At 34.8% G+C, this 11,711-nt stretch overlaps 1 pseudogene; it reads left to right on the top strand.

Annotated features, from left to right (window-relative positions):
* The first annotated feature begins 394 nt into the window (after positions 1-394).
* Positions 395-1,322, top strand: LOC110544681 (olfactory receptor 4C15-like; annotated as a pseudogene).
* The last annotated feature ends 10,389 nt before the right edge of the window (positions 1,323-11,711 follow it).

The following is an 11,711-nucleotide window of genomic DNA, read 5'->3' as shown; positions in this document are numbered from 1 at the left end:
ACACTTTATTTATATTGCTCCCTCCCTTACATCACTACCCCTTCCAACTCATACTATAATCCTTCTCTATAATTTATAATCTCTACTTACTATTCAGTCAATCTATCTATCTATCTATCTATCTATCTATCTATCTATCTATCTGCCTATCATCTATCTGTCTACCTATTTGTCTCTTTGTAACTGCACACACACACACACACACACACACAATTCACTTCGTGTTGATTGTGAGAACATGTGTTGGGCAAAGCATTTGTTTTATCCATTCTCACCTAAGAAAAATTTGTTTACTACCCTAACTTCTTGATGCTAATATATACTTATTTGAAGCATTTTAAAAATAATTATAGATTTACACAAGCATAGTTGCTTCTACATTCTCCTTGAAATTATGCAAAACCATAGTTTTGTAACAGAGTTCATATTCCTTGGACTTTCACAGAACCCTGAAGTCCAAAAAAATAGTTTTTATTGTATTTTTGTTTGTCTACATTGCAACCGTTGGGGGCAACATGATAATTGTGGTGACTATTGTCTGTAGCCCAGCATTGGTGGCCTGCCCCATGTACTTCTTCTCGGCTTTCTTGTCCCTAGTGGATGCATTCTTCTCTTCTGTCATCACACCAAAGATGGTTGTGGACTCCCTATATGAGAAGAAAACTATCTCCTTTGAAGGATGCATGATGCAGCTCTTTGCTGAACACTTCCTTGCAGCAGTAGAAGTGATTTTTTTGGCCTATGACCGTTATGTAGCAATTTGTAAGCCCTTGCACTACTCTTCCATCATGAACTGGAAGGTCTGTGGCACGCTGATGGGGATAGCATGGACAGGAAGATTCTTGCATTCTATCATACAAATTATTTTCACTTTGCAATTACCCTTCTGTGGACCCAATGTCATTGATCATTTCATGTGTGATTTGTTCCCATTACTGGAACTTGCCTGCACAGATAAACATATCTTTGGCCTTTTGATGGTTGCCAACAGTAGGTCTATCTGCATAATAATCTTCTCTATTTTACTTGTATCCCACGGTGTCATCCTGTGCTCTCTGAAAGCCCACAGTTCTGAAGGGTGATGGAAAGCTCTCTCCACCTGTGGGTCCCATATTGCAGTTGTGATTTTGTTGTTTGTCCCATGCATATTTATATATGCTCGCCCACCATTTGCTTTCTCCTTTGACAAAATGGTGGCAATATTTTACACCATCCTAACTCCCTTGTTCAATCCTATTATTTACACTTTTAGGAATAAGGACATAAAAACCGCCATGAAGAGAGTGTGGAAGAGATTCATGGTGGTTTATAATGGAAAGTGAGAAAAAGAAAGATATCAGTAAAGATGCCAAAATAATTTTGATAAAAACATTCTGGTTTTCCTTAGTATTGAATACGTCATCGCTTTCACTAGCAAAACTTCTCAAAAGGTTCACAAATGATATGTTCATGTTATTTGAGGACTAATTCTTAGCTGACAACTCAATATTTTCAAGTGTTTACTAAAGAGGTTTGAAATGTATGCTTGCTTATGTACTGTAGTAATTTAAGAAAAAATGGAAAGAGAATTTATGTATCTAGTTATTTACCATTCATTCCATCCTATGCACAAGGTCAAACATTTTACAAATTTAAGTGACTCCTGGAAATAAACAGGGTTCAGGACACATGGACAGTAGAACAGTCACAAAACCTCTGTTGTAGATGTTTCTGTGTCATGTGATGCCATCATGCAGTGTGAGCTTATCATCATCAGGCATATGGTGTAAGTAACATAATGAAATTTATTGAGAGATATAGTCTGATTAAATCAATTGTGTATGTTCTTCTAGTGACACTTGAATGCTTTTTCATACTGATTTGGTATGGGAATGGACTTGGGAAGATTCCATGTGTAAATCAGCAGTGATTACTTCTTATTCAAGTATCAAGAAAGAGAACACTTGAGCAACTCCTACACCAGCAACATATGAAAATGGAGTGACCTGGCTTTCCACATTGCCATAGTTACAAGGTAGCCAGAATACAAAAAGCCAATTTTAAAAGCAGGGGTCATTTTAGTTGTCTTGGTGACTTTAGTTGTCTTTGACTATGGAAATGAAAATAATAAAAATGGAATAATCATCAGTAAAATGACTTTCAATTTAGCCACATAGTACAAATTAACCCCTTAGGTGAGTTTCATTAGTATCAGCTAGCCATGTGGCTCTTGAAGTAAATATAAAGCCTGAATTTTTCTTGTTATATCAACAGTGATAAAATGTTAATTAATCATGTAGTGTAGGAACAATACTGAACACTCCATTCCATTCTTTCCTTAATGCTTCATGCCAGTTCAAAGTAAAAGAGTGCATTTTGTGGCATAAGATTTCACCAAAATGTAGAAGGGAGAATTCCTGGGGTTTTGTGATTAGGTTCCAATCCCCTGAAGTGTGCTTGTGCATTACATATGGCCATACATGCGACGAAAGCACAGGACCCTAACAGAGCTTACTCTTTATTACATGCCTTTATCATCTCTCTTCTTCATCATGGGGTTGGATCCATGAGGTCTTTTCCCTACACACAATGATTTTTGCTTTTGATAATTTCATTTATTTATGAGTACTAATGAAAAAAAATGATTTGTTTTCAATTGTTTTATGATTCTTTAGACTCACATTTTGAAATACAAAGTGAAACAAAACAAAACCTTATTCAAGATTCAAACCAGAATACAGTGATGGACACAGATTTATATCTAAATGCACATGCATTTAAAATTGAGCACTGCCTTTTCTAAATTTATACTCTTAGCTCTCAGATTCTGCCCTTGATCAATATTTTTTATCTTAGGCATTCTGGTGGGTGCAAGATGGAATCTCAGAGATGGCCTTTATTATTTTTAGGTATGTCCCTTATATCTCTAATTGCTCCAGGACTTTTATCATGAAGGGTTTTGGATTTTGTCAGAGGCATTTTTGTTGTTGTTGTTATCTAATGAGATGATCATGTGGTGTTCTTTTTTTATTTGTTTATATAGTAGAAGCAGAAACTGAATCAAGACTTATCTTTGTTCTTTTTCTTTTCTGTGGCCTACTGTGAAAACATTTTTACATAATACTATTTGAGAAATAATAGTCCCCTTTAATGGCTCTCATTCTATACTAAAATTAAAACAAAGTATTATTACATTATAAATTTTATATTCCTGAAGGAATTGTATGTCTGTGCACACACGTATATGTGGATAACTACATATGTTAGGAAACTTCAAATTACATTGACAAAATGCCTAAGATAAACAACAATGTAAGAAAAGATTACATTATTTCATAGTTTTACAGGTTTCACTTCCTGTTTCCTTGGCTTTGTTGCTTTGGACATGTAGCAAAACAGTAAAGTACATTGAAAGCATTAATAGAAAGAGTTAAATGGGATTATTTAATTCTTGAAACCTGGAGGAAGAGAGAGGAGGGAAGAAGGGGGAGTGAGGAAAGAGAGACAGAGAGAAAGAGAGAGTGACAGAAAGAGGGAGAAAGAGAGAGAGAGAGAGAGAGAGAGAGAGAGAGAGAGAGAGAGAGAGAACCCAACATTTCCTCCAAGGGTACACATATATGAAACAACTTTCTTTTACAACACTTATCTTCTAAAAGTGCAGTCATTTCTCATTAGTGTCAGAGGCTGATGACTAACCTTTAGTACTGGCATCTGAGAGGATACTTGTGATCAAAACTTTAAGAGACCAATAGCAGAATAGTCTCAGTGGAGCTTTTTATTAATTAGCTTGGGGCAGGAACATAAAACAGTATTCCAGTGTTTTTCAAAAACATGATATTGTCTTAAAACTGAAGAGTAGAAGGTCATACAATTTCATTTTGTTTGTGATCCTATTCAGGTTTGACCCTGGTTTGATTCACTGTCAGATTTACATCTAAATGCACATGCATTTGTGATAATAATCACACATATGATTATTACTTTTTTATCCTTAAAAGAAGTTTTTAAAGGTTTTATTAGGACCTCCCTAAAAATTATTTCCAATGTATGTCATAATTAAGAAATCATTAATTTGCAGATAATCAGAGATGAATAGTTATATGCCAGTTATTTCTCAATGGTATTATTTATCTAGCTTATAAACTATGTTCATGTGTTGGTCGAAATGATGCATTCTTCACATCACATACATGATTATGCTTAAATGTTGGGAAGCAAGTATTATCACTATTCTTGTTATAATATAATCTGGCTAATGCTTAATATAAAATGACAGTGACAAAATATAAAAATGAGTCCTACATTCAAGTTATATGCAGGTTGTTCATTAATATTGGAGAATACATATTTATACATTGAGAACAAATCAAATCTCCATGAATAGTAGTAATAGTACCATTGTGAAGCCTGGAAATAATAATAACATTGGCAATTTGTTGTGTTGAAGAACAGAGGTATAAAAAGTAACAGTCATGTAGGCATTACAATTTCACCTCTCAGATACTGAAGTCAAGATTGGTAATTGGCTGAGGCTAAGAGTCTGGGAATCTTTATTTAAAGAACTTCAATATGAACTCAAGTTTTTAAAACATTGTGTACAAATCACAAGATGTTCATAGATGCCTTGAATATAAATGTCAGAACTTTCTAGAACATATAGGTTTTGAATGAGGTGGAGATGTGCTGCATCCTGAATGAGAGAAGTAGAAAAGAGCCATCTTAAGAAGCAGTAATTGTAAAAACAGAGTTGGCATTGATTCATGAATGGAAAGGAAAGAGGTAAACTGAATTAATGACAGAGCTTGACCAGACAGGACACTGAAGACATAAACACCATAGAAGGCTGCCAACATAATGAGCTCAGAGAATCTTATATTTGGGGAATTGGGCCCTGTTTGCAGGAATCATTTTCAGTAGCCCAATTCTGAAGCTTCTTGCCAAAATCCATTGGCTATAAAGCCATAATTGGGGAGTTGAAAAACAACAGTGCCTGTTAGTGTAGAAATGGTTTTGGCAGCAATTGATCCAAACAATTAAAGCATTGCATCAGCCTTGGAGACCAAGAGACGATGTCGGAAGAAGATACTGACCACATCTCTGGGGACTCTCCATACCTTCGCAGCTGCACACACTCAAAGCAGAAGCTTGTATTCTAAGGTTTCTGTGCTTAGGATTGATTTGGAGAATGCATCATCACAAGCAACACCTGAATATAGTTTATAAGCTAGATAAATAATACCATTGAGATAACTCAATGGCATTAGTCATCTCTGATTATCCGTAAATTAGTGATTTCTAAATTATGATATACATTTAAAATACTTTTTATTAGGGAGCTCCTAATACAACTTTAAAAAATTCTCTTAATGATAAAAGACTTTGCAAGCAGAGTCTGATATTAGCAAGTGAAGGTTTATTAAAGAAATACTTAGGAAGATCCATGTGTTTTATGATCCCAGGTGACATTATAGGAAAAAAGAATTATAATGCTTTAAAAGATTCATTTTATGCTTCTGGTAGCCATGGCAAGTCATCTGTAATTAATGTATGTTTTTAAGAGTATAAGAAAAATTTCAAATTAGTGTGTCAGTTACATAATTATAATAACCATAAAATCAAATTTAATTTTCTGGATCACATATGTTAATATTTTTATGAATAGTAATATGGCTTTGAGTTTCAAAGGAACTAGTTTTGTTTTTCAAGGACATTATTATATTTTACATTAGTATATTAGTATATTTTAGTGCTTAATAAATGTTCCAAATTGATGACCTGGACCAACTGAAATTTAAAAATAGATCTGAAACTTAAGATTGTTATGGGTTTTAAATTCATTTGTCTACCTATTTAGAACAACAAAAATGCAAAATATCGTTCATCAAGTCACTTATTTCCTCACAGGACGCAAGTTACCCAGTTGGTTTACAAATACTCCAGCCCATTTTCTTTCTGACCCACAGACAAAATTCCCTTGACTCCATGTGTAATGTATGATGTCACCTTAGGCAGTTGCGTGTTGCCATGTATTGCAGTCCACTAACTGCATTCATAGATACATATTTTTAAATGCTTATGGCTGTGCTGCTCATGGAAATCAAATTTTTTTCTGAAAGGATAATAGAATTGTTTTTAAATAATCAAATGTAATGAATTAATAGTGAAAACGATACTAAATGATTTCAGTTATTCAAACTGAAATGAAAGTGTTGTTAGATGTGAACATTTAGGACCTACTGAGACAGTTCTTATCACCATCCTTAAATAGTCTGGACATACGTCCAAGAATGTTTAAACACTATGTAGAAAAGAAAACTCTACAAATGTCCACAAAGTTCTAACTATGTACAGTTTCTTTATGGATATTGCCATCCACGGTACAGCATGAGGAAGATTATACTCTATCATGAGGGCATTCAACATTTACATTATCCCAGCCTGGTTTTTATTATTCTTTTTTAAACTTTATTTTTAATAAATAACTGATTATTATTTTACATTCATTGGTGTTTTGCGTGCATGTGTATATGTATGATGGTGTCAGAAGCCCTGGAACTGGAGTTACAGACAGGTGTGAGCTGCCATATGTATGCTGGGAATTGAGGGCAGGACCTCTGGAAAAGCAGCCAGTGCTCCCAACCACTGAGCAATCTTTCCAGCCATTTATAATCATTATTCTTTAAAGAACTCTTGTGCTTCTTTGGGAATTCCTCTATATGTTGGTAAAAGCTGATAGACTGATGTTAATTTCCTCTTTCTGTAACTCTTTTCTGTAAGAAATTTCACCCAGTCCATGATTTAAAATATTTTTAAACGGCAATTCCAAGTGAAGATATTTAGCATTGACTGGAAAGTTACACTTTAAACTGTGCAATTATCCTGACTCTGAGCAACAACGAGATATGTGAGATCAGAATGGTTCATTTTCTTCTCAGAAGACTTTCATGGTCCATGCTGTCATAGGCAGCCAAGCTGATGTCTTTAGTCTCTGCTGCTGCTGGAGGCCATGTTGATGTCTGTGGTCCGTGCTGCCACCCCCAAAGGTTCAAGTTGATGTCCTTGATCGTGCTACCAATGGAAACCATGTTGAAGTCCAAAATCTGTGCTGCTGGCACTGTTATGGGTAAGGAAGCTTCCTTTGCAGTGGTAAGGATGACTGCAGACTCATAACTAAGAATGAGAGACATGGAAAGCTTCTGTGACAATCCCTTCCCCCCAAAAAGAAGCAACAGTCCAGACATTCTTAAAAACTGTAATAAAGAGGCTGAAATGTAGCTCCTGGAAGGGGAAAGGGTCCATGGGATGAAACAGGACACAGTTTTCTTTAAGAGAATGTCCACTGAGTGTTTGGCTGTGTGCCAATTAGTATAGAAGCAACATAAATTAGACTTGGTTTTTAGGAGAGACAGGTGCAAAAGTGGGAGGATAGACCTGGAAGGAATAGAAAGCAAGTGTGAGCAGGCTGCATTGTATGTAATTTCCAAATAATTAATAAAGTTACTAAGCAGAGAAAAAAATTACACTTATTTATAGCCTTCTTTCTTCCTATCATTTGGGTTCCAGGGATCAAACAGATTGTCAAGCTTGGTGACAAGCTTTTTCTTGCTAAGTCATATCACCAGCAGGAAAGTTACAATTTTAAACACATTTTTCTTTCTAGTGAACATTTTCATTTGTATATGACATAGTGACCTGGATCTCAGAGTTTCATTGCCTTACTACTATTTAACTTGGGTATCATTTATTACTGACTGAAAAACATTTTATAGTAGTAATTACTTTTTAGAATTATCTAGTTTTCATTTTAGTTAGAGTAAGGAAAGAATATGCAAACAGAAAACCACAGAGCACTAGTGAATATCTCAGCAATAACTTTATAACCTTGAAATCTGCTTCTGCCTGTGAACTTTAGTACCTTGTATTTGAAATTCTCTTGTTAATTCCTACATTATGGAACAATTATTAAATTAAAATTACAATTTGAATAGTTATATAAAATATTTAGAAAATATTTCATGAAATAAAATTTTCAATAAATTTGTTCAAGTAATTTTTAATGATGTGAGTTATTAAAACTAACAAAATTAAATTGAAAAGATACAAAATTACATGGTTTCTTATTGTGCATTTTATTCTGAAGAATAATTTTAAGTATAACTCTTGGAGTCCTTGGATGAATATGTTTGTAAAAAGGGAACAGACTCCACTTTCATTGTATTACCTGATTTAGATTTTCCTGATTTAAATTTTAAAGCTTTTCCTGATTTAGATTTTAGCAAGAAATACTGGTGCAATAACGGCCCAAATATTATTGGAGTAACCTACCACATTTACATTTTTATTATTATCATTTAATACAGTTTATTCAATATGTATGCCTGCTGTGGACCCCTCCCTCATCTCCCAATCCCACCCCCTACCTCTTCTCCCCCTATGCCCCTCCCTAGTCCACTAATGGGGGGACCTCTTCCCCTTCCTGCTGAGCCTAGCCTATCAGGTCTCATCAGGACTGGTTGTATTGTCTTCCTCTGTGGCATGGCAAGGTTGCTCCCTCACAGCTGATCAGAGAGCCTGCCACTGAGTTCATGCCAGAAAAAGTCCCTGCTCCCCTTCTCAGGACCTCACATGGAAACTGAGTCTGCGGGCTACATCTGAGCCAGGGTTTTAGGTCCTCTTCATTCATTGTCCTTGGTTGAGTTATCATTCTCACCAGGTCCCGCAGGGCTCAGGTTTTGTTTGTTTGTTTGTTTTGTTTTGTTTTGTTTTGGCTCTATGGATCTCCTTTTGGAGATCCTATCCCCTCCAGGTCTTTCAATCTCCCCCTTTTTTTCATAAAATTCCATGCATTCTGCCCAAAGTTTGGCTATGAATCTCAGTCTCTGCTTCAATACCTCAATCAATAGAGTCTTTCAGAGACAGTGTGTGGTAGGTTCTTGACCTGTTCCCTATCTTCTCCTGTTTCCAATGTCTATCACATTTGTCCTTCTGAATGAGGATTGAGCATCTTCCCTAGGGTCTTCTTTGTTGTTAAGCTTTTTTCTACCACTTTAAAAAAAAGTAAAAAATTATATTGAGGTCACACTCCATGAAATGGAGTCCATTTTTGACACTGGTAAAATGACTGAGAACTTGAGGTCATAGACCATGGGGAAAACCTACAATTGTTATTTTGCTAAAGGAGAATAGCAATGAAATGACTCCTATGACTTTTATGGTACTCATAGAAAGTGCCTTGATCAACCTTTATTAGAGAAGCTACATTTTGCTCTGAATGGAAATTAACACAATGACTGACAACTGTAACAAATGCAAAGAGTGAAAAGTTTTGAGCACTCAATCACAAATGTAATTCTTTCATCAAACATCTACTTTCAAAGGTCAGAGATCCATAAGAAAGAGGAGGTGGAAAATTTGTAGGCACCAGAGGTGATAGGTGAATCCAAGGTAACAGAGTCTTTCAGAAACCAGAGGCTGATCCACAAATGAACACATAGAGACTGTATGAGAGTGGTTAGGACATGCACAAGTTCAAGTCATATGGGGTCTCATCACTGAGAAGAGGAAGTGGATACTGGTTTCCACCCATAACCACGAAGCTATACGTAATCCATACCAATTGCAAAAGGATAATAAATACATCCCAATACAAGGCCACTGTAAATAGCAACCACACTTTGGGCAAACCCCATTCCCAGGAGTAGTGAACTAATGGGAAAAGAACTATGTGCTTCAGAGGACTTTTTGTTTTACTTTTTTTTTTTTTTTTACAATTTTTATTGAGTGTTTGAAAGAGAGAAAGAACATGAAGTTTGTTGAGTAGGGAATTGTGGAGGATCTAGGAGAAGATTGTAGGGGAAAACATGATTAATATATATTGTATAAACATTAAATAAGCAATAAAATAAGTAAAATGAGAAAATGTAACACAATATATTATAAGAGCTCAAAGGCTAATCTACTAACACCTTGCTTAAGACACTAGTGGGAGCAGTAATATTCTTTCACTATCCATTTTTTTTTCAATAATGATATTATTATTTCCTATTTTCTACTAAGCTCTTCATCATCCACTTGTATTTCTTGCTTTCTGTTCTCTCTGGAACTTCTGACCATCATGTCTTGGTTTTCATCTTGTTCTCCAGTGAGATAAGGGTTACCTTGATATTCTTGTGGGCTAAGCAGAATGCAAAGTTAAATTTATAATATCATTAAGTTCTCATCTGCAAAAATAATGGTAACTTTAGGGAATAATTTCATTTAGAATATTGATATGTTATACCATTATGAGTTTAAAATTCCCTTTGGGATGCAAAAAAATTGATTTAAGTAATACTTTACGGAAAAGCTGCCTTCAAAAGGCAATGGACAGACAATAGTGTTAACTTGCTGAGTCCTATTGCTGGTAAGTGACAGATTTTTGCTTTTTAAGCTCAGATCATTATTACAAGTTAATTTAGTGTATTTTAGTACATCTACTGTCCTAAATAAGTCTTATTTTGACATCATATGAGCAAGGTTATGGAAATATATAACTCAATACTTTTAAAAACTGACTGTTATAAAAAAATAAATTGAGTCAAATACAACAATTTGGATAAAAAAAAATCTTGGATGTTGACAAAAGCTTACACCATGTTGTGAAAAGCCATTATAGTGGGAAGACAAGGATATGTTCCAGAAATTGAACTTGACTAAAATTTATTCATTCAGGAGAGTGTAAAATATTTCCAAATGCTTTACTTTTGAGGTGGTGGAATTAGATTTGATATTACTAAGAGTCAGAAACTGAGAGGAGATTTTTGTGATTTAGCTATTATAAATGGAAGATGAGCAAAGACTAGGCACATTGCTAAGCCTTCTGGAGGAAGCCTGTTTTTCTATCTCTAACTGACAAACTTAAATAGGATACTGTACTTTCCCCACAGTTCTTGATTATCATGATTTTTTGTATAATCTGTAATTCATTCATATCTGAGATTTGTTTAGAAAGTGAGCAACTACATTTCAAGAATGTGACAGTAAATATTAAAAAGAAGACTCTAATCATAACATATGTAAAATGTAATCCATTTAATAGCATGAATTAATGGAATATAAATTTGAATATATACTAAAGGAGAAAATGTTTTAAGAATAGAAAGGGCAATTCTGAAAATACTTTGAGGTAAAAGTCTTTCTTTTTACTCAGTATTCATCCCTAGTCAATCTTTGGTTTTTTTTTTTTTATGATTTTGTTTTAAATTTTTAATTTATTCTCTCATATATTATATCCAGATCTAAGTTTCCCCTCTCTCTTCTCCTTCCAGTCTCTTCCCCAAATACATTCTTCCTCTGTTTCTCTTCAGGAAAGGGTAGGCATCCCAGAGATATTGACCAAATATGACATGTCAAGTTACAATAAAACTAAGCATCTTTTGTCATATTAAGGATGAATGAGACAATCTAGTAGGAGAAAAAAAGTCCCCAAAGTGTCATAGACAGTCCCTGCTCCCACTATTAGGGATTCCAAAAGAAGAACAAGCTATCCATCAATAAGACATACACAGAGGGCCTAGGGCAGACCCATTCAGGTTCCTTGATTGTGGCTTCAGTCTGTGTAAGTCTGTCTGAGTCCAGGTTAATTGATTTTATGTTTTTGTTTGTTTGGTTTTGGTTTTGGTTTTCTCTTTGTGCTGTCCTTAACTCTTTTGTGGGTTTTTTTTTTTTAACTGAAAAGACTAGCTTTACTCTTG

Source organism: Meriones unguiculatus, chromosome 3, assembly GCF_030254825.1.
Source record: "Meriones unguiculatus strain TT.TT164.6M chromosome 3, Bangor_MerUng_6.1, whole genome shotgun sequence".
NCBI lineage: Eukaryota > Metazoa > Chordata > Mammalia > Rodentia > Muridae > Meriones > Meriones unguiculatus.
This window is presented reverse-complemented; position numbering and strand designations above follow the sequence as displayed.